Source organism: Pseudophryne corroboree, chromosome 6, assembly GCF_028390025.1.
Source record: "Pseudophryne corroboree isolate aPseCor3 chromosome 6, aPseCor3.hap2, whole genome shotgun sequence".
NCBI lineage: Eukaryota > Metazoa > Chordata > Amphibia > Anura > Myobatrachidae > Pseudophryne > Pseudophryne corroboree.
Genome location: NC_086449.1, coordinates 794,011,895 through 794,038,952, shown reverse-complemented (window position 1 = coordinate 794,038,952; position 27,058 = coordinate 794,011,895). Strand labels below are relative to the sequence as shown.

The window sequence follows — 27,058 nt, the reverse complement described above, 5'->3', positions numbered from 1 at the left end:
TAAACTAATACAATCGCGGCTGCGATCTCGTACACTCATTGTGCCAATATATGCTGCTGATGCTGCCGCCTGGAAATGTACTGAGGCCTCTACCGGCGGCTTCGCTGATCCAAGCAACTGCGTACAAACACTCAGCGGTGGGGGCAGGGCCTTTGACAATCAGCCATCTAAGTCCTATAGTTGTGCAGAATAGACGTGGGAACTGAGACGCTGGCGCCATGTTTTCTACGTACGGGATCGAAGTTATATAGGCTGGGCCACGGCCCAACAATGGTCGCCTTACGCCTGCTACTGTATGTGTTCTAGATTGCTAGAAGCTGCAGGGTATTTATTATTATTATTATTATCCTTTATTTATATGGTGCCACAAGGGTTCCGCAGCGCCCAATTACAGAGTACATATGCACATAAGCAAAACAGGAAAACAGTGACTTACAGTTAAAGACAATATAGGACAAGAACAGGGTAACTAAGCATAACTACACCAGTAGACGACATAGAGATGAGTTTCAAGGTGGCCAAAAAACTGCAGGATTTGGAGCAGTTGAGGATTATTAAAGTAAGAAAAGGATAAGCACATGAGGGAAGAGGGCCCTGCTCGTGAGAACTTACATTCTACAGGGAGGGATAGACAGACAGGGGTGACACAGATGGGGTACATAGAGAGCGTGGGACAGAGGTTTAGGATGAGCTTTGGCTGGGTTTGGTAAAGAGGTGGGTCTTGAGAGCCTGTATGAATTTTTGTAGAGAGGTGGAGAGGTATGCTGGCAGAGTGGCCCGCAACGGCTTAGTTACGCTCGCCCCCCCTGCCTGTAATCTAAACACCGGATCCAGTGGCAAACGCAGGATTTGCATGGGGGGGTTTCCAGAACTGGGCGGAGCCAATCACGGGGGTGGGGACTGAGGTGACCCAGTATATGTTGGGTCCGTAAAACTAGTGTGTCTGTGTGTGTGTGTGTGTGTATATATATATATATCTACACACATATATATATATATATATATATTTATACATACACACACACACACACACACACACACACACACACACACATACATATACACATTTACATAGCATTAAACATGCATACATATATATATATATTTATTTATATGTACACACACATACAGTACACATATATATATACACATGTATATATATATCTATCTATCATATGTGTGTGTGTGTGTGTGTTTATATTTATGTATGTATATACATGTGTATATATGTGGGGTTTCAACGATTGTGCGTTTTCCGTAAAAACAGTGAACTGATCATTCATACTTTCTCATGCTGAGGAATAAGTATTTCATCTAATGATTGAAAACATCATGTATAACAGACAATCAGAAATGAATGTATTGCTCATATGACATATGTGATCTTGTGATTCATGTTATAAAAGTATACATGTTTTTTAATAAATGATTTTATAATTATATAAGTATATCTGTGGTGGTAAAGCTCCCCAAGAGAACTTTTGTTTTTTGTCCATTCTATGTGCAGTACTCCTTCTGACAGGGGGTACCTCTCAGTGGTTTGAGCTATTAGACTATAGCGCAATTAAGGGGTCTTAAGTTTTTCTGTTTTACATGTGTATATATGTAGGCACATGGATATATATGTACTATAATTAAAATAAAGTAAACTTTTATTGCACTTACAAGTGCCACCAGGAAGACAGTAGGCTGCAGAGGACGCTAGACAGCCATTAATAATACTCATGCAGCTAAAAAAAAAAAATCTTTTTTTTTTTTAGTGGAGGGGGGTTTCTGGGTGCTCGGAAACCCCCCCTGGGTGCGCCACTGGGATCCCTGCATTGGTATGGTGAACGGTGGTATCCCAACCGCCGGTCACTGATACCCAACCCCCGGTATTATATTAATGCTAGTAGTAATATTCCACAGAACACTTTTGAAAATGTAATGTATTTCTATGAGTAAGTGCAAGAGATGGGAATGCACAGATAACTCCACAGGAAACAGGCCAACTGCACACAAGCAGCAACAACCTGTATTCATGGCCTCTACTCCAGGCTGTTAATGGGGAATCGTAAATGAGCAGACACATGAAAGCAGGACCACACAGCAGTACAAATTGCTGGCATTCCGGAGGAATAAAATGCCATTAAAAAATATCTGGAGATAAGAAAGACAGATTGTGCTCCTAGAATTGTTCAGGGGGAGACGTCTCAGGCTTCCCTAATAGTACATTGGGGTCAGTGTGGCAGATGGGGGCTGGCACATGATGAAGACCAAGGGCGTAGCTAGCTACCATAGGTGCAGGGGATGCGGCTGCTATGGGGCCCGAGTCGTCTCTGGGGCCTGAGCCATCCCCTGCACCTAGTTTCTAAGCCCCGGTGCTGGCAACCTTTAACCTTACAATTGTGTAGACACACCTGCTGACCCTGCGGGCTCCGCCTCCTGTGTACTAACTAATGCTGGGAGGAGGCGTGGCTGAGTTTGCAGGGACATCCCTCGACCATGGCCAAGCCTCCTCCCAGCGTCTGTGAGGAGACACGAGGCAAAGCCGGGCGAGAGGAAGAGGCAGCAGTGCAGATGAGGCGGAAGTGCAGCAGCAAACTGCTGACAACTTTAAAAACAAACGGGGCCCCAATGGTGAGTGCTGTATGTGGTCCACTTGGGGAGGCGATCCTAAAGTAATCCACCGTAGGGGGGCAGATGTGTCGCGTGGGGGGGAGGGAGGGGGGTGCACGCACATGAAATTATGCTATTGGGCCCCGACTGACATAGCTACGCCCCTGATGAAGACACTGTACAGAGGGGATTACGGGAACATTAATTACATTTTGTCAGTTATTTCTCTTACTTCAAAACTTGAAACAAGTAATATTGGGCTGGTTCGAGCTGAAAATGTCTAATAAAAAAAAAATTTGGTAAAATTTTCTGCAAAAACATTTATTTTTCAGTATACATAAAGCACATATATACGCTACATCTCAAAAAGAAAAATGCTTGAACAATATTGTGATGGTATGAGGCGTTTAAGCCTCCATTTTATTTGCTTAACATCAGTGGCAGCTCCTACCTAATTGTAGTAGAGGGGCTGCCGCTACCCCCATGCCCAGAGAGGAGACAGCCAGCCTGGGGTCCCGGCATCTGCACAATGGATCTGGCAGGTTCTGGGACCGGCATATGCAGAGATGCCGTGGTGCGACTGCATATGCACAAACCTTCGGCTTCTATGGACGGCATCAGCTGCAGCCCATAGAAGCCGGATTGGGCTGCGTGAAAGGCAGGGAGTGGCTTCGTAAAAATAATATATGTAAAACAATATATACAACAAAACTTTTTCCTGGATCATTTATTTACGCTTCCCTGCTTCATACCCCCTATATTGTTTACAAAATGACCTCCTTATTGATGTAATGGACAGTGTAATGGTTAGCATTACTGCCTCACAGCACTGAGGTCATGGGTTCAATTCCCACCATGGCCCTAACTGTGTGGAGTTTGTATATTCTCTCCGTACTTGAGTGGGTTTCCTGCGGGTACTCCAGTTTCCTCCCACAATTCAAAAATATACAGGTAGGTTAATTGGCTCTTAACAAAATTAACCCTAGTGGGAATGTGTGTGTGTACATGTGGTAGGGAATATAGATTGTAAGCTCCACTGGGGCAGGGACTGATGTGAATGGCTGAATATTCTCTGTAAAGCGCTGCGGAATACGTGTGCGCTATATAAATAACTGGTGGTAATAACAATAATGTGTGGAGAGTAAAGGAACCATTGGCCACAGATTGCATTTTTGTAACTTTTTTTTCTACTCTTTATTGCATGATGTTTACATATGATTAGATATGATGCATTCTCAATTCTTCTACTCTCCCTACTTCATGGTCTCACCGGGATCCAGTAACAGCCGGTATCACTGATCCTCCGCCAAACTGATGATCTCAGCCGTGGCGCCTAAATTGCAAGACTTTCCATCATCCTACATTGAAAATTCGATGGAAATCACATACAGAGGAGATCTGCGAGAAACTTATTAGTGCCTCAGCCTATGCCAAAAATAAAAGAGTAAATGCTTATCTAGATCTCTCAGAAACAATAAATTTGGCCATATACTGAGCATTTTCCTGTACATCTAGCCAGGGCTGTAACTAGGTGTGGGCAGACGGTGCCTTGCACACAGCACTACAATGTCTAGTTACGGCACTGCATCTAGCCATCTGAATAGTTATGTGATCAGCTAAGCAATCATGACGTGATCTCATACACTGTCCAAACCCTTCATCAGGTCACCTTTCCTTCCTACTGAATAATTTTCTGATGCCAAAACAACCCCTCACCCCTAAAAACAAATTCAATGGAAAGAACATCTGGGTGCTCTCCTGAGGAGGACTCTTGGACTATGATCAGAGAGAGGGTCTTTAAGTCCTCAATATAAAACAGTATTATTATTATTATTATTATTATTATTATCCTTTATTTCTATGGCGTCACAAGGGTTCCACAGCGCCGTACAAAGTACATAAACGGCCAAGTACATGGGGGTCATTCCGAGTTGATCGTAGCTGTGCTAAATTTAGCACAGCAACAATCAGGCACTCAGACATGTGGGGGGACGCCCAGCACAGGGCTATTCCGCCCCGCATGTCAGTGCCGGCCCACCCCCCGCAGAAATGCAAAAGCATAGCACAGCGGCGATATTTTTGCATTTGAGGAGTCACTCCCGGCCAGCGCAGCGCCTGTGGCTGGCTGGGAGAACCTCTTCGCTGCCCGGCTTAACGTGGCCGTCCAGCCCCCTTCTGCCCAGCGACCACCTTCGGTCGTCTGGCATGCGCCGGCGCACTGCGGCGTCGGCACATGCGCAGTTCCGACCCGCTCACTGTGCTGCGATAAACTGCAGCGAGTGATCGGGTCGGAATGACCCCCATGGTTATAAACATTGCTCCATCAGCGATGATAACACTCAAATAAGCAACAGGGTGACAGCAACCACAGGTTGTAGGGAATATGGAGTAGATGAGGGAAGAAAGCACATGAGGGAAGAGGGTCCTGCTCGTGAGAATTTACATTCTAATGAGGAGGGGCAGAAAGACAGGGGTGACACAGATATATTAAGTAGAACTCCCAAAAAGAACAAACATATACAACAAGTTTACCTTGTAGTCCTCACTACCAAATATAAATGCTTAGCTCCTCCTCTCCTGAATGTTGCATATGTGCGTCTTTCTCCACATATGGATTTGTCCAACAATTGCGGCTAATTGGGGTTGAATTATGGATCTCTTTTGCAAAGGGACCAATCCTCCAATTACTGAGAACCCATGAGAGGCAATTTCCTTACACTTGCTTCAAGGTAAAATATGGCAATGGAAATAAAATCACTGCTTATCTCACTGCTTATGGTTGCAATGGAAATAAAACTACTGCTTATCTCACTGCTTATGGTTGCAATGACAATAAAATCACTGCTTATCTCACTGCTTATGGCTGCAATGGAAATAAAAGCACTGCTTATCTCACTGCTTATGGCTGCAATGGAAATAAAACTACTGCTTATCTCACTGCTTATGGTTGCAATGACAATAAAATCACTGCTTATCTCACTGCTTATGGCTGCAATGGAAATAAAAGCACTGCTTATCTCACTGCTTATGGTTGCAATGAAAATAAAATCACAGCTTATCTCACTGCTTATGGTTGTAATCAGTGGCGTAACTACTGCCCCCGCAGTCCTCGCGGTGGCTTGGGGGCGAGGGTCTGCGGGGGCGCCACTGACTTTGCACAGATTGACATGCGGACGAGCGTCCGCATGTCAATCTGCGGTCTCCCTCCCTGCTGTAAGGACTTGGAGGGACACGGAGCGCATAGCGCGTCTCTCCTGTGTCCCTCCTGGCTCTCCCCCGGCCGGTCTAATTAAGGAAGTGCCGTTCGTGAGCTCTGATTGGCTCACGAACCGGCACTTCCTGTATTAGACCGGCCGGGGGAGAGCCAGGAGGGACACAGGAGAGACGCGCTATGCGCTCCGTGTCCCTCCAACACAAAGGTGGGGAGGTGGGGGGGGAGCAGGCACTGGGCGCATATACCTGGCACTGGGGGCATATTACCTGGCACTGTGGGGGAAGAGCTGGCACTGGGGGCATATACCTGGCACTGGGGGCATATACCTGGCACTGTGGGGGTAGATCTGGCACTGGGGGCATATACCTGGCACTGGGGGCATATACCTGGCACTGTGGGGGTAGATCTGGCACTGGGGGCATATACCTGGCACTGGGGGCATATACCTGGCACTGTGGGGGAAGATCTGGCACTGGGGGCATATACCTGGCACTGGGGGCATATACCTGGCACTGTGGGGGAATATCTGGCACTGGGGGCATATACCTGGCACTGTGGGGGAAGATCTGGCACTGGGGGCATATACCTGGCACTGGGGGCATTTACCTGGCACTGTGGGGGTAGATCTGGCACTGGGGGCATATACCTGGCACTGGGGGCATATACCTGGCACTGTGGGGGTAGATCTGGCACTGGGGGCATATACCTGGCACTGGGGGCATATACCTGGCACTGGGGGCATATACCTGGTACTGGGGGCATATACCTGGCACTGTGGGGGAAGATCTGGCACTGGGGGCATATACCTGGCACTGTGGGGGTAGATCTGGCACTGGGGGCATATACCTGGCACTGGGGGCATATACCTGGCACTGGGGGCATATACCTGGCACTGTGGGGGAAGATCTGGCACTGGGGGCATATACCTGGCACTGGGGGCATATACCTGGCACTGTGGGGAAGATCTGGCACTGGGGGCATATACCTGGCACTGTGGGGGAAGATCTGGCACTGGGGGCATATACCTGGCACTGTGGGGGAATATCTGGCACAGGGGGCATATACCTGGCACTGTGGCAGAGCAGGCACTGAGGGGGCATATGTGGCACTGTGGAGGAATATTTGGCACTGGGGGTAGCAGGCACTGAGGGGGCATATGTGGCACTGGGGGAGGGGTGTATTTGGCACTGGGGGCATGTACCTGGCACTGGGGGCATATACCTGGCACTGTGGGGGAATATCTGGCACTGGGGGCATATGTGGCACTGGGAGCACGGCACTAGCAACAAGCACTACCCCCTAGCAACGAGCATGACACCCAGTGCATGAAACCCCTGGCAACGAGCATGACACCCAGTGCATGAAACCCCTGGCAACGAGCATGACACCCTGAGCATGTAAACCCCTGGCACCATGCATGGAACCAAGAGCATGAAACCCCTGGCAACGAGCAGGTAATTTAAAAGTAATTAGAAGCCTTACTGTAGAACTTAATGTGTAATGGGCATTACGGTGTGTGGCATAATGTATCACGGACATTGCGGTGTGTGTCATAATGTGTCGGGCATTACGGTGTGTTGTATACTATATCACGAGCATTGTGGTATGTGGTATAATGTCTCAGGATCATTGTGGTGTGTGTCATACTGTGTCACAGACATTGTATGTGCTATAATGTATCAGGGGCATTGCAGTGTGTAGCATAATGTATAACGGGCATTGCGATTCCTGTCATAATGTGTCACAGGCATTACGGTGTGTGGCATAATGTGTCGGGGGCATTACAGTGTGTGCATATTGTGTCATGTGCATTGTTGTGTGTGGCATAATGGCTAAGGGCCATTGCAGTATGTGGAATAATGTATACTGGGCATTACTATAAGGAGGAAAAATGACAAATAATGTAAGGGGCATGAATCAGGATTATTTTTCTTTCCTGTGGTGGCTAACGTCTGGGCGTGCAGGTTGCAAAACTGGGGTATAAGGTAGTCTTTTCCTGCAATACCACGCCCCTTTACGCGAAGCCACGCCCATTTTAACGAAGCCACACCCCTTTTTGGCGGCGCGCGCGCATATTTGTTCCTTTGCTAATGCCAATTATGGGGGGTATGGGGGGGGGGGGGGGGGGGGGGGCGCCGAAGGATTTTTTGGCTTGGGGGAGGAAAATTTCTAGTTACGCCACTGGTTGTAATGGAAATAAAATCACTGCTTATGGTTGTAATGGAAATAAAATCACTGCTTATGGTTGCAATGGAAATAAATCACTGCTTATCTCACTGCTTATGGCTGCAATGGAAATAAAATCACTGCTTATGGCTGCAATGGAAATAAAAGCACTGCTTATCTCACTGCTTATGGCTGCAATGGAAATAAAAGCACTGCTTATCTCACTGCTTATGGTTGCAATGGAAATAAATCACTGCTTATGGCTGCAATGGAAATAAAATCACTGCTTATGGCTGCAATGGAAATAAAATCACTGCTTATCTCACTGCTTATGGTTGCAATGGAAATAAATCACTGCTTATCTCACTGCTTATGGCTGCAATGGAAATAAAATCACTGCTTAGATAAGCTGAAGGCTGCATAAGCCTGAAGCCATATAAGAGTCCAATTGTTTGTGATTGGGTGATGGTGACTAAGCAGTTGCTAGGCAGATCAGTGTGTTCTTGGGTATTTTTCCTATAGGATTATAGGGCTGTCCATCAAGAGGGTAGGGGTTGGTCTTGGAATAATATATAAGCCATGGTCATATTACTCAGACTTCCTCTTGCCATTTTGGAATGCCCTCCCGCCCGCCCTGACCATAATTTTATGTTCTTTTTAATTTTCCTACATCTTGTTTTTCTCTGTGGGCTCTTGACAGCCAGACTGGCGGGAAGTCGCTACCAACCAGCGGTCAGATGGGCATAAGTGGTCATTGTGGGGCACCCTCTTTAGAAGGACGGCAGGTGTGTCCTTTTCTTGCGGTTGGACATTTAGACGTTCCCCTGCGGGAACCGAACGTTTGCCAGAGAAAAGAGGGGTGAGGCCTGCACAATGCGGGTTATGCAGGGAGGAGGCGGGGTTTGGTGTACTCCCCTCCTTGGTGGTTGGATTTCATCCAACGGACCGGAGCTGGTGTCTGGTAGCGACTGGTCCTGTTGCCATCCTCCAATATAAAATCAATTCAATTACAATTATAGTTTAAAGAACAGGTCAGCGATCAATAAATATCGTCTGGCCTTTAACTACAGCTAACCGTGTCCGTGTCGTTATTTTAGTGTGTCGTTATTTTAGTGATAAGCTAGCTTAAAGAAGTGTTTATGTCAATCGCAATAAAATTATGGGCGCCTTATGGCTGCAATGGAAATAAAATCACTGCTTATGGCTGCAATGGAAATAAAATCACTGCTTATGGCTGCAATGGAAATAAAATCACTGCTTCTCTCACTGCTTATGGTTGCAATGGAAATAAAATCACTGCTTCTCTCACTGCTTATGGTTGCAATGGAAATAAAATCACTGCTTCTCTCACTGCTTATGGTTGCAATGGAAATAAAATCACTGCTTCTCTCACTGCTTATGGTTGCAATGGAAATAAAATCACTGCTTATCTCAATAACAAATCACAACAATGTAGCAAAAATTGATGCCTTTGTTATTATTACAATAGATCGACCGTCAAGGATTCCGCTCTCCATGGACTGTCAGATCTGTTGTTCATGTATGTTCCAATGGTCTGCATTACTATTACCACTAATTTACAAGTTACTTTTCTTTTTATATGTTTATTCCGCAAAAAAAACTTTTGTGCCAGATGTGCCTTTTGGTGAAATTTGGTGTTTTGGGTTGACAGCCGGACGGCAACAATACAACTGCATGGATCCGTCCTGACTTGTGCGAGTACTTCAGTGAAAGCCACGTCTGATGTACCCGTTCCCCATTGGAATACATCACATCACAGAACTCAGATTTACCTAATATGGCTTAGATGAGTCTCAGGGAGGGAGGTGGGGACGTTTCATGCCGCAGCCTTTTCATCTTTAGAACTGAAGCCCTCATGCCCCGTTTATTCTTGTTACATATGGAAAACTGCACCATTTTTACCTGGCTGCCTACGACTAGCCTATAGATGAGGGGAAGCCATATTGCTGGTTTGTTTGAGGTAAAGTCATATTTAAACTTTACCTCAAATACAGCCTGGCAATGCCATAATATGTGGCTGGCATTAACAACTCATTTTTAAAGAAATCAGTAACTAGGGATTGTTGGACAGTCAGAAAAACGGGATCGGGATTGAAAGTCGACAGTAACTAGGTCGACAATGTCTAGGTCGACCACTATTGGTCGACAGTAACTAGGTCGACAGGGTGTCTAGGTCGACAGGGTATTTAGGTCGACATGTTCTAGGTCGACAGGTCAAAAGATCGACATGAGTTTTTCAAATTTTTTTTCTTTTTTTGAACCTTTTCATACTTAACGATCCACGTGGACTACGATTGGAACGGTAATCTGTGCTGAGCGAAGCGAAGGCGCCATGCCCGAAGCATTGCGAGCGAAGCGAGCCATGCGAGGGGACGCGGTGCACTAATTGAGGTTCCCGGTCACTCTACGAAGAAAACAACACCAAAATAACATTAAAAACTCATGTCGACCTTTTGACCTGTCGACCTAGAACATGTCGACCTAAAGACCCTGTTGACCTAGTTACTGTCGACCAATAGTGGTCGACCTAGACATTGTCGACCTAGTTACTGTCGACTTTCAATACCACACCCCAGAAAAACATAACTGCAATCAGCAAGCTATGTAATAATAACAACAACAACAACAATAATAATAATAATAATAATAATTATAGTAGGATTTAACGAAAACAACAAAAGCAGTTTTAACATTCAGCTAATGTAATATTGCAATTATAGTGTAAGCTTTAGTGGCACATTAAAGGGCAGATACGTTATCCCGGTGTTGTTTCTGCTTAATTAGACAATCTCGTGGAAAAGAAAATAACGATCTCATACTTTCTATTAAATTGATTTGTTCTATAATTTCCTGTACACTTTTTCTTGGGATTGGATACAAAAACATTGAATTACGTCATCCGTCTTTCCCATTAACAAAAAAACCCTCGTTAGAATTCACAACATGGAGAAATACATCACTTTTTTTTTGTTAATTAGAGAAAGAAATGCCTCGCACTTTGCATATTCTATACCCATAGGAATGTCAGGGGCTCCGAGAATGAGAACAGTTTTCCTACAATAAATCAATATATGCAGAGTACAAGACAGATGCAGAAGTTACACTGGTATAACAATCCTATTTCCAGTGCATCCGGAAAGTATTCACAGCGCTTCACTTCTTCAGCGGCAGGAACCGGGAGGCTAGTCAGGATAGAGGGAAAGAAGACTGTAGCAATGTACAGAGACATCCTGAATGAAAACCTGCTCCAGAGCGCTCTTGACCTCAGACTGGGGCGACGGTTCATCTTTCAGCAAGACAACGACCCTAAGCACACAGCCAAGATATCAAAGGAGTGGCTTCAGGACAACTCTGTGAATGTCCTTGAGTGGACCAGCCAGAGCCCAGACTTGAATCCGATTGAACATCTCTGGAGAGATCTGAAAATGGCTGTGTACTGACGCTTCCCATCCAACCTGATGGAGCTTGAGAGATGCTGCAAAGAGGAATGGGCGAAACTGCCCAAAGATAGGTGTGCCAAGCTTGTGGCATCATATTCAAAAAGACTTGAGACTGTATCATCAAAGTATTAAGCAAAGGCTGTGAATATTTATGTACATGTGATTTCTTAGTTTTTTATTTTTAATACATTTGCAAACTTTTTTCACATTGTCATTATGGGGTATTGTGTGTAGAATTTTGAGGGAAAAAAAGAATTTATTCAATTTTGGAATAAGGCTATAACAACAAAATATGGAAAAAGTGAAGCGATGTGAATACTTTCCGGATGCACTGTATATATCACGTAGTGAAGCCTATTGCTTTTACCAGGGTGGGCCAGAAAGAGCAAAGCCAGCCCTGACTGAGTTGGGGGAGATTTATCAAAGATTGGAGAGAGCTAAACAAGTACTAATCAATCATCTTCTGTCATTTTATTGGCTGGCTATTTTTTCTCTCTCCAAGCTTTAACAAATCTCCCCCTTGGTGCCCTAGGCAATATGTTAGCTGGTGCCCAATAAACAACAGAGGTGCCTGCTTGGCATCCCCCCTTAGCTGGTTCCACTAAAATGACAATGCGGGTGGGCCACCGTGCCTAAGGGCGCCCCATGCTGGAACCTATATATCCTGCAGACATTGCTGCTCAGAGCACGTGGAGGGCCACATTACCTTACCGCTCTTGTATGTGCAGGACAGCAATCACTCATGCCTACTCTTCCACAAGCTGCGGGAGACTCCTGATTTTTTGGGTAGTCCCCTGCAGCCCCGGAAGAGTAGGCGACTCTCCCATAGGATAGTGTAATAATCACCAGCAATCGCGGGGCCACAGGAAGGGGGCGGGATGAAATGACTGGAATTGACATTTAGCTGCACCCCTCACCGCAGACCCGCGACCCGAGGGTGTTTCCCTGTATTCGGGGTGAGGCATTTAGCTCCACCCCTTGCCACTGACCCGCAAATCACGGGTGTTTCTGTGTGCTGGTGGCAGGGCCTAATGACGAGACAGTTCGGCCCCACCCCTCGAAATGACATGCAGAGACTAAAAAAGTAAGTAAGTATAGTTAGAATGCATATGATAACATGATATTGTTAGAGAAGCTCGCTAATACACTTTTCAAAACTCACCGCATCCAAATACAGTACAACAGATTGGGAGAGCATGTGATCACTTCTGCTCTGGTCTGCAAAGCAGCCGTGATCACTGAATAGATGCCGTGCACGTGTGCACGCCATCTAACAGTTCAGGGACGTGAGCTGGGGGCTGCCCAGCTGCTCAGGGAGTGCTTGCCACGCCCACAATATGACAATAATAGGGGTCATGAAGTGAAGCCACGCACTCTCCACCAGAGGCCCCGCCCTCTCAACCCAATGCCTTGCCCTTTTTCGGATCAAGTTGGGAGGTATGCCGTTATGTTAAAGGTAAACATATCCCACTCCTATATATATTGTCGCATTTTAAAACAATCTATGCTTATTCCTTATAAAATGGTTTAATGGGTAAATATATTTTCTATGAGCTATAATGTTGCTTATTCACTCTACTTCAACAACTGACACTGACGCTCTAGGCCTTAACTAGAGTGGTGCGGCCTGTGCGCGGCACATAGCACATAAGCCCAGTGACTGGAACCGGCCGCATCCACCTGCGATCATCTTTGTATATGCCACCACTACCAGCTGCTGTGTGCCACCCGCTGCAATGTATAATAGTAGTGGTGTGTCTGGCTCCTCTGCCAGGGGGCACTGCTACTATTATACAGTACATTGCTGCCTGCCTCTTGTGCTCCGCCCCCTCCCCTGGATATACACTTTGCCTGAGAGCTGGGTCACCTGGCAGAGAATAGGAGCACCGGGAGTGGAGCTGGGTGACGCATAAAGGACATAGCTGAGGCAGGCATTAGTAGGTGAGTGACTACTAATGCATTCCATGCATCTGATGCCAAAGTGTTATAGGCACAGAAGCAGGCACATCCAAAAAGAGTATCTGGCCGGATACTGTATGTGCTGGCACTTAGCTACATATGACTTACTCAGTTCCTTTAACTGATGGATATATATTGCAATGTAAGGAATGAGGAGGAGGAATGATAATGATGAGGAGGAATGTGGAGGAGGAGGAGGAGGAGGAGGAATGATGATGAGGAATGTGGAGGACGAGGAATGATGATGATGATGAGAAATGAGGAGGAATGATGATGCAAAGCAGAGCTAGGGGGGATGATGAAGAATGCGGAGGAGGAGGAATGTGGGCTAGGAATGAGAGGAAGAGAAATAATGAGGATGAGGAATGACGATGAAGAGGAATGACGATGATGATGAGAGGGAGAAGGAGGAAAATCAGGAGGGACTCTACCAGTGGCGGCTGCTGGGCTATTCCTATATACACTGTGCCTCTTAATGCCATAAGCCCTGCGCAAACTAAACGCTCTGAGAGTAGGGCTATGGAAATGGCACATGATACAATTCTAAAAAGGTTCACAAAAAAATACTTGAAGTACAAAAGAAAGTTATTTTATTAAAAGATATCCAATTTAATACATATGCATTTTATAGCAATTTTCAATCAAGTACTGCTCGTTTTAAAGGATAGCGTCATGTAGTAATTAAGGGGTTGGAACCTTTTCTTCCTCGCTGGTCATGGACAAAAATGAAGGGGGGGGGGGGGTACAACCCCTTTCCCCCTCATACCATGTACCCAAGTGTGACATACTTCAAGGTATATCCATGTGCACAGTGCGATGAGTGCATGTATCCATTTGTATGCATCACCTGAACTTCTGTAGATTGTCTACATTGTTGTTCCTGGCACCTTTTATTGTTGATAGTGTAAGAAGCTTTCGTAGTATAGCAGCCATATATATTGATTGAAGTTTTTTGCACTAATTCAGATATTTTCGATTAAACCAGTTAAAATATGTCGCTATATTTCTAAAATGTTACACAGATATTCTATTCAGAAATTATTTACTCAGCTATTATATTCAATACATCATTGGTTCCCAAACTGTGAGCCTAGGCACCCTGGGGTGCCTCGGGACACTTGCAGGGGTGCCTTGGATGGGTGGTCAAGGACCAATTAAAATTATTTATAATTAATGTAATAGGCAAAGCCAGTGCTGGTGACTGTCAATCATAGAATATGTGGACAAACACAAGCATATGCTGTCCCTCACCACATAACTGACCCTAAGGATGACATATATACACAATTTACTTAAGTTAATATTTCTTTCTAAATCTCTCAATAAGAAAATTTGGACTAGGGCTGCCGTGAAAAAAATTCTGATATTCTAGGGCACCGTGATTCAAATATGTTTGAGAACCACTGCTGTACATTGTTCAAAGCTGGACTGAACACAGGGTGTTCCAGAGATTGAAAGATTGGACACAACATTCATTGAAGGCCAGACAGCCTGATGATCACCCTAAGGGCAAAATGTTTCAATATCCAGAACAGCAAAGACCTGACTGTATGAGCATAATAAAGGATAACTTGTGTACGTGCCCAGTAGGCTGATAAGCTGGAAGCAATAAAACATATTTAAGTGTCTTAATCGCCAATTATAATCTTGTGACATTGGATCTATTGTATGGTGTTTGTGATATGTTCTGATTGGCCAGTGTTATTTGGCATGTATTGTTACTTGTTCATAAAGTGTAAAATAAACCCCAAGGACAGGCCCTGACAGGTCAGCCTTGATCTGTTGAGGTTATACATCACTTTGTGTAAGGGCTCTTCATTTCCTGACCTCCAACCGGTTGCTAAGTACAGAATTTTGACTGAGGGCTGAAGAGAGTTAATAGACCAGACCGTGAGTGGTCATCGAACCCTAACACTGTGTTAACCGTCTGTCCTGAGTTGAGGCCAGCATCACTGAAAACGTCCTCTTCTTGCTACCACATGCGGAATGGCCCATAGTAAGTGGTCAGTGAGGATTTAGCCGTCACCATCCCAGAGGTGGTGCGGCAGTGTGACCTCACATACATCCAGTGCTTAAAGTGGTCCTACAGAGGTGGTGGAACTCACCACCCCACAGCGCCCATGTAACAAAGGTATTGCCGCAAGAAAATGGGCGTGGTCTCAAAAAGAAAGGGGCGTGGCCACAGAATAGTAATGCCCACAGTAGTAGCACCCTGTAATACACATAATGCCCATCGCAGTAGCGCTTCTTATACAGTGCCCACAGTAGTAGCGTTCCTTATCCAATGTCCACTGTACTGCTAGTGCCCACAGTGGTAGTGCCCCTTATACAGACCCCATAGTAGTGGTGCCCCTTATGCAATGCCCGCAATAGTAGTGCCCCTTATGCCCCAGGAGTGATGCCCCTTATGAAGTGCCCCCTTTACAATGCCCTCATTAGTAGTGCCCCCAGTAGTAATGCACTTAATGGTAATGCCCCTGTGTAGTATTGCCCCCAGTAGTAATGCCCTTAATGGTAATGCCCCCAGTAGTAATGTTGCCTGTACTAATGCCCCCAGTCATTTAGCCCTAGTAGTTATGCCCCCAGTGGTAATGCCCCTGCAGTTATGACCCCAGTAGTTTACCCCCCCTTTAGTTTAGCCTCCCAGTGGTAATGCCCCCAGTAGTTTAGCCCCAGTAGTTTGCCTGCTTGTAGTTTAGCCGCCAGCAATAATGCCCCCTGTAGTTTGCCCCCTTGTAGTTTAGCCCCTGCAGTTATGCCCCGCTTGTAGTTTAGCCCCCAGTAGTAATGCCCCCAGTAGTTTAGCCCCTGTAGTTATGCCCCCAAGTAGTAATGCTCCTGTAGTTATGCCCCCAGTAGTAATGCCCCTGTAGTTATGCCCCCAGTAGTAATGCTCCAGTAGTTATGCCCCCAGTAGTAATGCCCCTGTAGTTATGCCCCCAGTAGTAATGCCCTCCTGTAGTTTGCCCCCTGTAGTAATGCCCTCCTGTAGTTATGCCCCCAGTAGTAATGCCCTCCTGTAGTTATGCCCCCAGTAGTAATGCCCTCCTGTAGTTATGCCCCCAGTAGTAATGCCCTCCTGTAGTTTGCCCCCAGTAGTTAGCCCTTTTGTAGTTTGCCCCCTTGTAATTTGCCTCCTTGTAGCTTGCCCCCAGTAGTTTGCCCCCTTGTAATTGTCCCCCAGTAATAATGTCCCCCAGTAGTAATGCCCTCCTGTAGTTTGCCCCCAGTAGTAATGCCCTCCTGTAGTTTGCCCCCAGTAGTAATGCCCTCCTGTAGTTTGCCCCCAGTAGTTAGCCCCTTTGTAGTCTGCCCCCAGTAGCTTGCCCCCTTGTAGTTGGCCCCCAGTAATAATGTCCCCCAGTAGATGCCCCCCAGTAGTAATGCCCCCAGTAGATGCCCCCCAGTAGTTTGCCCCCAGTAGATCCCCCCAGTAGTTTGCCCCCTGTAGATGACCCCACCCAGTAGTTTGCCCCCAGTAGCTAGAAAGAAAACAATCACAATACTTACCGAGCCCCGCTTCCAGACAGCTGCAGTCCTCTCTCGCTGCCCGCTCCTCGGCACTATGGGAGAGACGTCATGACGTCTCTCCCATAGCGCACATTGACAGCGCCCAGGGCCGTCTTAACAGCAGTGTAGGCCCCTGGGCACAGCGATGCACTGGGCCCCCTACCCATCCTCCAGCGGTAGGGGTGGGGTGCTGTCAGCCGCAGCATTGATGCCCCGTGGGCAGTAGCGGGTGTTCTATCTGCCACTCAGCATGTAGGACCTGGAGCAGTAATTTCTGCTAATTATTCCTTTACTGCACAGATGGTGTAAGATGGGGTGGGAGGGAGAACACTAAACTGTAGAAGAGGCATTGAGATGAATAAAGGGGCCCTTTTACATAACTTCCAGGGTGGTAAGGGGTGTGTAATACGCAGGGGAGGGGTGGATAGTGGAGTGGACTTAATATTCATCATTTTCGGTGGGAGGGCAGCTTGCTTGACTGCAGATATCTCCAGTTCCTGGAAATAGATTTCTTAGCTTTGAATGCGATAACAAACTAGAGAGTCCCACCTTTCAAGAAATTCTGGGAACTTGGGGATTAGAGATCAGGAGCCAGAGCAATGCACCGGCAAAAGTATAAAACTGCAAACTAGATGTGTGGAGCTGGAGCAGGGACCAGTTGCTTGAAGGCTTATATCTCTGGTTCTGGGCATAGTAGAGACAAGCTACCAATGTCCACTGAAAGGGGGGAGTCCCATATTTTGGAGAATATCCTCAAAAAAAACTCTAAGTCAGACAGAACCAGAGATATCTGGCTGGGAAGAGCAATTAACAGTCTTGGATGGGGACCACTGCTTCGAAGTCAGATATCTCCGGTTCCCCTGTGACGATTTTCAAAAATCTGGTACCCCTGGAAAGAGGGGACCCTCAGCTTTCAGCCTAGGGCCCTTAGACTCCTGGGGCACTTGGGCAAGAGCCCATTGAGCCCATACGAAAAGACGGCCCTGACAGCGCCCGAAGCCGGAGCTCAGTACTGAGCTCCTGCCTCCGGCTGCTGCCGGGCGCCCACTGGTAACGCAATCTCAGCGATCGCCCGGCATCTCCCTGCAGCGTTGCACACAGCGGGTTAGGTGATCCGGAGGAGGTGGAACTGCGTTCCGTCTCCAAGTGGAACTGACGGAAAGCAGTTCCACCTCGTCCCGGCTCCCTTTAACCCCTGCATACATCCAGAAGTAAGCAGTTCCATGGGTGGGTTATTTTGTTTCTGTGCAGGGTAAATACTAGCTGCTTTATTTTTACACTGCAAATTAGATTGCAGATTGAACACACCATACCCAAATCTAACTCTCTCTGCACATGTTATATCTGCCTCCCCTGCAGTGCACATGGTTTTGCCCAACTGCTAAAAAATTTCCTGCTGCGATCAACTTGGAATTACCCCCATTATACTGTAGATGCACACATAAGGCAAATAACGACACTCCTTGCAGCTTGATTGCACAAAACGTCAACTCCCGCGCCCTCCTAGATTGTGCTCCAACACAGCCAGGAGTAGAGACACAGGGGCAGATTTATTAAGCCTGATGAAGTGATAAAGTGGAAGGTGATAAAGCACCAGCCAATCAGCTCCTAACTTCCGTGTTACAGGCTGGGTTTGAAAAATAACAGTTAGGAGCTGACTGGCAGGTGCATTATCACCTTCCACTTTATCACTTCACCAGGCTTATTACATCTGCCTCACAGCCACAGGCAGCACTCAGGATACACTACTGTATGCAAATTAATGGAATCACAGTGCCGCCGTAGGGTATGTACTTATATAAACAGAGAGATAGGTAGATAGATAGATAGATAGATAGATAGGATAGGGGCTGCACGTAGCCATCTATAACATTTTGAAGGTCACAAAGAAAGGGTTATACCCTGTCTGACCACCCAGTGACTCCCTGCCCTGCGATAGCAGTGCCACAAAGTAGGGTAAGGAACAGGTTATTTTACTGTTTAGTAGACGCGGTCTGATAATATTATGTGAGTATTGAATGTGAATTATGCATAATAATATTATAAAGGTTTTCAGGTTCTGCGGATGCAGTAGGCTCCCTGACAACCTACATACTAGCGGAAATGAAGGGCGGTTTCTGAATGGAGGAGTCTTGCGTCCGCCTAACCAGGAGCATGTGACATTCTAGCTGTCACTAATCTAATAAAGTGCTGACTTTCATTCTAGAAGCATATTGGATGCTCCAATCAGGAGGTGGCTGTCTTTTTTAGAAGTGTGTCGAATCCCTTGCTAGGAAGTGGTTGTCATTTGTAGCAGAGTGTCGTACCATCCAATTGGGAGTTGGTTGTCATTTGTAGCTGTTTGTCGAACCATCCAATTGGGAGTGGGTTGTCGTTTGTAGCAGTGTGTCGCATCATCCAACTGGGAGTGGGTTGTCATTTGTAGCAGCCTGTCACATCTTTCAATTGGGAGTGGGTTGTCATTTGTAGCAGTGAGTTGCTTCATCCAATTGTGAGCGGGTTATCATTTGTAGCAGCCTGTCACATCTTTCAATTGGGAGTGGGTTGTCATTTGTAGCAGTGTGTCAAACCCCATGGTAGGGAGTTGGTTGTCATTTGTAGCAGTGTGTTGCACCATCCAATTGGGAGTTGGTTGTCATTTGCAGCAGTGTGTCGAATCCCTTGGTAGGGAGTTGGTTGTCATTTGCAGCAGTGTGTCGAATCCCTTGGTAGGGAGTTGGTTGTCATTTGCAGCAGTGTGTCGAATCCCTTGGTAGGGAGTTGGTTGTCATTTGCAGCAGTGTGTCGAATCCCTTGGTAGGGAGTTGGTTGTCATTTGCAGCAGTGTGTCGAATCCCTTGGTAGCGAGTTGGTTGTCATTTGCAGCAGTGTGTTGAATCCTCTTGTTGGGAGTTGGTTGTCATTTGTAGCAGTGTGTTGCACCATCCAATTGGGAGTTGGTTGTCATTTGCAGCAGTGTGTTGAATCCTCTTGTTGGGAGTTGGTTGTCATTTGTAGCAGTGTGCTGAATCCCTTGGTAAGGAGTTGGTTGTCATTTGCAGCAGTGTGTTGAATCCTCTTGTTGGGAGTTGGTTGTCATTTGCAGCAGTGTGTTGAATCCTCTTGTTGGTAGTTGGTTGTCATTTGCAGCAGTGTGTTGAATCCTCTTGTTGGGAGTTGGCTGGGAGTTGGTTGTCATTTGCAGCAGTGTGTTGAATCCTCTTGTTGGTAGTTGGTTGTCATTTGCAGCAGTGTGTTTAATCCTCTTGTTGAGAGTTGGTTTTCATTTGTAGTAGTGTGTTGAATGTCAACTCTATCAGACACACGGCACTCCTGTAGCCCCTCCTTCCCATACAGGTGCCATTTACAATAACGTCTGGGCACAACCACTACACCCATGAGTGTGTCCCCCACATCGCAGTCATAGTCTGAGCACTGGGGACTATCCGTGACAGTTGTTCGGAAGTGCTATGCTCGGCCCACATGCAATATTTTTGCATAATACGAGCTATTTTTACAACAGTAGATAACCACATTCCAGCATCCTGCTCAGTAATACCCTTTTGTCATATCAACCTGCGGTACAATAATCATGTGATATTGGAGTAATAGTCCAGCCCTGGCATATAGTGGGCAATCCGTGACATTTTGAAGATGTGCTGCCACCTTTGCTTGGCTGGAATGCTATATTTTTGCAAATTACAAGTTTGCTAAAGGTTTAAACCACAACAGCTAACCACAAACTGACATCCTGTTCAGTTACTGTACATCCTCCTGCAGCTGTACGCTCCTGTTTAGTGCCAACCTTTATGCTAAGAGATTGGACACAAGCCAACATATTTCAACAAATAAGATATACGTATCAGCTGGCACTAACTGATTGGTAGCCACGTTTGTTGGTGATTGGTTACCACAGCGAGGGCTTTTATCTCTGAGAAGGATAGTAGTCACCTAATAACGGGACAGGGACTGACCAGTGATCACTGCAGGTAAGACTCAATTCCATTTGTTCCCAGTCCTGGGAGATAATTGCTATACTCAGATAAATGTGTGTATATATGTATCACTCTTGGTCGGTGCAGCCTATTCTGGGTTCCATATAGCTTTTAGATGTCCGAGTCTTGCATTGTGGAAAGAGTGCTGGATGAATGAAATGCCCTGGATGGGAAATGAAAGGACTGTATGTATTTGTGGGGGTGAGAGTAAAACTGTTTCCTGGTCCACGAGGGCCGGTGATCTGATTTTCGTGGTGCTTAAGTGCAGTGGTGGATTTCCCACTAGGCACATGCCTAGAGGTGGCGCTTGCTGTGGGCAGCACACAAGGCTGTGGTAATTTTGTTTTTTTGTCATTCCAACTTTTTTTTTTTAAATATTTTATTTTGCAACTGACGGGAGTGGGACAATGGTCAGCAAATTGTGAACCGGGAGCTGGTAGTAGGGTGAGGTTGGGGCTGCTTTGGTGGCCTCGAGGCATCCAGACTGGCCCCGAAATGATGGGAGAAGTGACGTAATTGGGGGGGAGCGGTGGACAATAATGTGCCTAGGGGTGGCCTGACCCCTAAATCCGCTGCTGCTTAAGTGTGTAGGTCACATGCATTTCTAAGACCTGGCTGTTTGCAGCTGGCTTGATCACATGGCACACTAGAGATTTTGTCACCTGCTGTAAACGCCACTTACAGATGCAGACTTGGATGCAATATGTGCCTATCTAAGCACAAATGTAAAATGCACTAGTGGAACAAACATAGCATTTTGCTTACTATTCAGAGATGGCTGCGAGATGTAAGCAACTGTGTCTAGGTAGAAAATACACCTCCCACCCACAAGGGCAGGAATATGGCAGGAGGTGTGGCATAGCAGGAGGTGTGGCTTCACTGTGAGCACAAAATATGCTCAAATATACAATACCCAATTCATACTCATTACAGTAAATGGCTGGAAGAAGCAGATAATAAGTACCCAAGTCTCCTGAAGCCTGTTAACGGCAAATCAAGCTGGATCTGCCAATGTCTTTTATCATCATCTGCTGAATACACTCAAGTCATACTTCAAACAGGTGTATCTGCGCCTTTTAGGAGACAATCGTATTTCACATTGACATGCCCTTACTGTACTTTGGTAGCATACTACCCACTCCCTCCAACCACCAACCCGGCCCCAGTGGTGTAGGCATTTGTAAGATCACCTTGCAGGCAGCAGTGTCGCCAAGGCAAAACACACTACAAAAAGAGAGTGAATTAGCTCCAAAAAAGCAGCAACTTGCGTTTACTAAATGCTAAATGTATTTACTGTCAACAAGCATATGGTGTTAGTCACAATGGGAGATATTCATGTGGTGTTAGTCACAATGTGATATAACTATGTGGTGTTAGTCATGATAATAGATAACCATATGGTGTTAGTCACAATGGAAGATATTTATATGGTGTTAGTCACAATGGGAGATCTCTATATGGTGTTAGCCACAATGTGAGATATTCATGTGGTGTTAGTCACGATGTGAGATAACCATATTGTGTTAGTCACAATGGGAGACATCTATATGGTGTTAGTCACAATGGGAGATCTCTATATGGTGTTAGCCACAATGTGAGATATTCATGTGGTGTTAGTCACGATGTGAGATAACTATATGGTGTTAGTCATGATAATAGATAGCCATATGGTGTTAGTCACAATGGGATACATCCATATTGTGTTAAGTCACAATGGGAGACATCCATATAGTGTTAGCCACAATGAGAGACATCCATTAGGTGTTAGGTACAATGGGAGACATCCATATGGTGTTAGTCACAATGGGAGATATCTATATGGTGTTAGTCACAATGGGAGACATCCATTAGGTGTTAGTCACAATGGGAGACATCTATATGGTGTTAGTCACAATGGGAGATATCTACATGGTGTTAGTCACAATGGGAAACATCCATTAGGTGCTAGTCACAATGGGAGATATCCATATGGTGTTAAGTCACAATGGGAGATATCTATATGGTGTTAATCACAATGGGATATATCCATATGGTGTTAGTCACAAAGGGGACATCCATATGATGTTAGTCACAATGGGAGATATCCATTAGGGGTTAGTCACAATGGGAGATATCTATATGGTGTTAGTCACAATGGGAGATATCTATATGATGTTAATCACAATGGAAAACCAGATGGTGAAGGTCACGATGAAATATAACCATATGGTGTTAGTCACAATGGGAGACATCCATATGGTGTTAGTCACAATAGGAGACATCCATATGGTGTTAGTCACAATGGCAGATATCCATATGGTGTTAATCACAATGGGAGATATCTATATGGTGTTATTCACAATGGGAGACATCTATTAGGTGTTAGTCACAATGGGAGACATCCATTAGGTGTTAGTCACAATGGGTGATATCTATATGGTGTAAGTCACAATGGGATTTATCTATATGATGTTAATCACAATGGAAAACCAGATGGTGTTAGTCACGATGGAAGATAACCATATAGTGTTAGTCACAATGGGAGATAGCCATATGGTGTTATTTATGATGGGAGATAACCATACAATGTTAGTCACAATGGGAGATAACCATTCGTTGTTATTCAGGATGATAACCATATGATGTAAGGCACATTGGGAGAAAACCATATGGTGTTAGTCACAATGGTAGAGAACCATATGGTGTAAGACACAATAGGAGATGACCTTATGAAATAGTTACGATGGGAGATAACCATATGGTGCTAGTCATGATGGGAGGTAACCATATGGGTGTCAGACACCTCCTTGCTGCACTTACGGTCGCAGACAGGAATCAACATTGCGACCGAAAGTTGCAATGTTTCCTGCAGACAGCCAGTTGAGTAAGCACTCAGGCTGGCCATCGCAGAGCGCCTTGCAAGGCCAGGAAGTATACGTCCACAGACGAAGACCCTGGCCTTGCCACTCCCGGAAATCAGGCAGAAGCAGAAGGGGGACTGCGTACGATCACACATTACCCGCTCTGTACATGCGCAGAACGGGGCCTGCTCCCATTCCCAATAATCAGATATCTGCACATGCAAAAGTAACAGCGTCCCATTCTGAATCAGGCCCAAAGACCACAGATGTTTGGAAAAATGTAGTTTGGGTCTGTCAACTTTCACAATGTTATCAGAAATGTTTGAGGATGCAATATGATGATATTTTGTAAACTGTTGTCAATGACCAACCGTCTGTAAACCACGATCCCGCCGCATTCGTTTGTGCCCCGGAATACATGCATTATTTTTTTGTGCAAGTAAATAAGGAATACAAACAGATGTGGGGGCCATTGAGCCTAGGCTGGTAATGGAAAAGTTGGTGTTGGCAAAGTTTGTGGGGTCTAATCGATTTTCCATTAACCAACTTTAGCAGCCCTGGCTGGTGGCACTATAGGGGAACCCTTGGTGTGGGATCTAGCATCTAGGGCTATTCCCCACACTCCTTGGGCAGGGGGTGTGGAGTTAATAAATGTTAAGAAAATGTTAAAAAAAAAAAATATGGAGAATTACATGTACCAACTGTTTGAGTAATTTTTTGCCTTGCTTGTATTCAATAACGAGTGAATTAATTTTGAATAAAGAATTATTTATTTATATAAAGACCAGCCCATACTGATTGTCAAGTAACACATGTAAGCCACCTCAAGGTCAGAATGCAGAGTAACCCTGACTGGTTATTTAATTTATACATTTATAGCTTTCCTTGGACATACAAAAAACCATAACCCCACAACAAATTTATCATACAGTGCATCTGGAAAGTATTCACAGCACTTCACTTTTTTTTCCACATTTTATGTTACAGCCTTATTCCAAAATGGAATAAATTCATTTTTTCTCCTCAAAATTCTACACCAGTGGTTCCCAAACTGTGTGTCTAGGCACCCTGGGGTCAGAGCCGGATTAAGGCCCCGGGAGGCCTGGGGCACTAAAGCGCAGGGGGCCCCCATGGACTAAAAAATAAATAAAAATAAATTATATATATATATATATATATATATATACACATCACTAAGAATCCCTCCTCCTTCAGTTCAGCGTGCGGCGCGCCAATGGCTGAGCCGCAGGCTTGCTGAGCCGGACAGCAATTGGACAACTGAGCCGTCGCTCAGCTGACCTGACTACAGCTGTTAGAACACTCTTCTTAGAGCTGTAGTCAGCGCAGCTGAGCGACGGCTCAGCTGTCCAATTGCTGTCCGGCTCAGCAAGCCTGCGGCTCAGTCATTGGCGCGCCGCACGCTGAACTGAAGGAGGAGGAGGGACAGGGCAGCGGGGAGCCGGGGCTCGTGAGCGCAGCACCGCAGATTGGATTGAAGAGAGATCCGATCTGTGGTGTGGCAGGGGGCCCTTTTGGAAAGGGGGTCCCGGGGTACGTATCCCCGGGACCCCTCCCTTAATCCGGCTCTGCCTGGGGTGCCTCAGTACACTTGCAGGGGTGCCTTGGATTGGTGGTCCAGGACCAATCAAAATTATTTCTGGTCAATGTAATAGGCAAAACCAGTGCTGGTGGCTTCCAATCATAAAATATGAGGACAAACAAAAGCAAATCTTGTCCCTCACCACATAATGGATCCTAAAGATGACATATAAACACAATGTTTTATTTAATATTTATTTAAAAGTTACTCTCTAAGAAATTTTTGGCCTAGGGGTGCCGTGAATAAAATTCTGATACTCTAGGATGCCATGATTCCAAAAAGTTTGGGAACCACTGTTCTACACACAATACCCCATAATGACAATGTGAAAAAAGTTTTTTGTGATTTTTGCAAATTTATTAAAAATAAAAAACTAAGAAATCACATGTACATAAGTATTCACAGCCTTTGCCAAAATTGAGCTCAGGTGTATTTTTTTCCACTGATCATCCTTGAGATGTTCCTACAGCTTAATTGGAGTCTACCTTTGGTAAATTCAGTTGATTGGACATGATTTGGAAAGGAACACACCTGTCTATATAAGGTCCCCACATTTGACAGTGCATGTCTGAGCACAAACCAACATGAAGTCAAAGGAATTATCTGTAGACCTACAAGACAGGATTGTCTCACAGCATAAATCTGGAGAAAGGTACAGAAAAATATCTGCCGCTTTGAAGGTCCCAATGAGCACAGTGGCCTCCATCATCCGTAAATGAAGAAGTTCGGAACCACCAAGACTCTTCCTAGAGCTGGTCGGCCGTCTAAACTGAGCGATCAGGGAAGAAGGGCCCTAGTCAGGGAGGTGACAAAGAACCATATGATCACTCTATCAGAGCTACAGCTTTCCTCTGTGGAGAGAGGAGAACCTTCCAAAAAGACAACCATCTCTGCAGCAATCCACCAAAAGGCCTGTATGGTAGAGTGGCCAGACGGAAGCCACTTCTTAGTAAAAAGCACATGGCAGCCCGGAGTTTGTCAAAATGCACCTGAAGGACTCTCAGACCATGAGAAAAAAAATTCTCTGGTCTGATGAGGCAAAGATTGAACTCTTTGGCGTGAATGCCAGGCATCATGTTTGGAAGAAACCAGGCACCACTCATCACCAGGCCAATACCATCCCTACAGTGAAGCATGGTGGTGGCAGCATCAAGCTGTGGGGATGTTTTTCAGTGGCAGGAACTGGCAGACTAGTCAGGATAGAGGAAAAGATAAATGCAGCAATGTACAGAGACACCCTGAATGAAAACCTGCTCCAGAGCGCTCTTGACCTCAGACTGGGGCGACGGTTCATCTTTCAGCAGGACAACGACCCTAAGCACACAGCCAAGGTATCAAAGGAGTGGCTTCAGGACAATTCTGTGAGTGTCCTTGAGTGGCCCAGCTAGAGCCCAGACTTGAATCTGATTGAACATCTCTGGAGAGATCTGAAAATGACTATGCACCAACGCTTCCCATCCAACCTGATGGAGCTTGAGAGGTGCTCCAAAGAGGAATGGGCGAAACTGCTCAAAGATAGGTGTGCCAAGCTTGTGGCATCATATTCAAAAAGACTTGAGGCTGTAATTGCTGCCAAAGGTGCATAAACAAAGTATTGAGCAAAGGCTGTGAATAATTATGTACATGTGATTTCTTAGTTTTTTATTTTTAATAAATTAGCAAAAATCTAAAAAAAAAACTTTTTACGTTGTCATTATGGGATATTGTGTGTAGCATTTTGAGGGAAAAAATGAATT

General features: G+C 45.6%; 1 protein-coding gene and 1 long non-coding RNA gene across 8 annotated transcripts in view; one reads left to right on the top strand and one right to left on the bottom strand.

Annotated features, from left to right (window-relative positions):
* The window catches only part of BICD1 (BICD cargo adaptor 1), a 529,680-nt gene that overhangs the window by 161,037 nt on the left and 341,585 nt on the right, over positions 1–27,058 (bottom strand). The gene's annotated exons all lie outside the window — the stretch shown is intronic.
* The window catches only part of LOC134933561 (uncharacterized), a 121,672-nt gene continuing 115,288 nt past the window's right edge, over positions 20,675–27,058 (top strand). The window contains exon 1 of the long non-coding RNA XR_010179731.1: positions 20,675–20,876. This is a non-coding gene — a long non-coding RNA (uncharacterized LOC134933561). The remainder of the gene's footprint in view (positions 20,877–27,058) is intronic.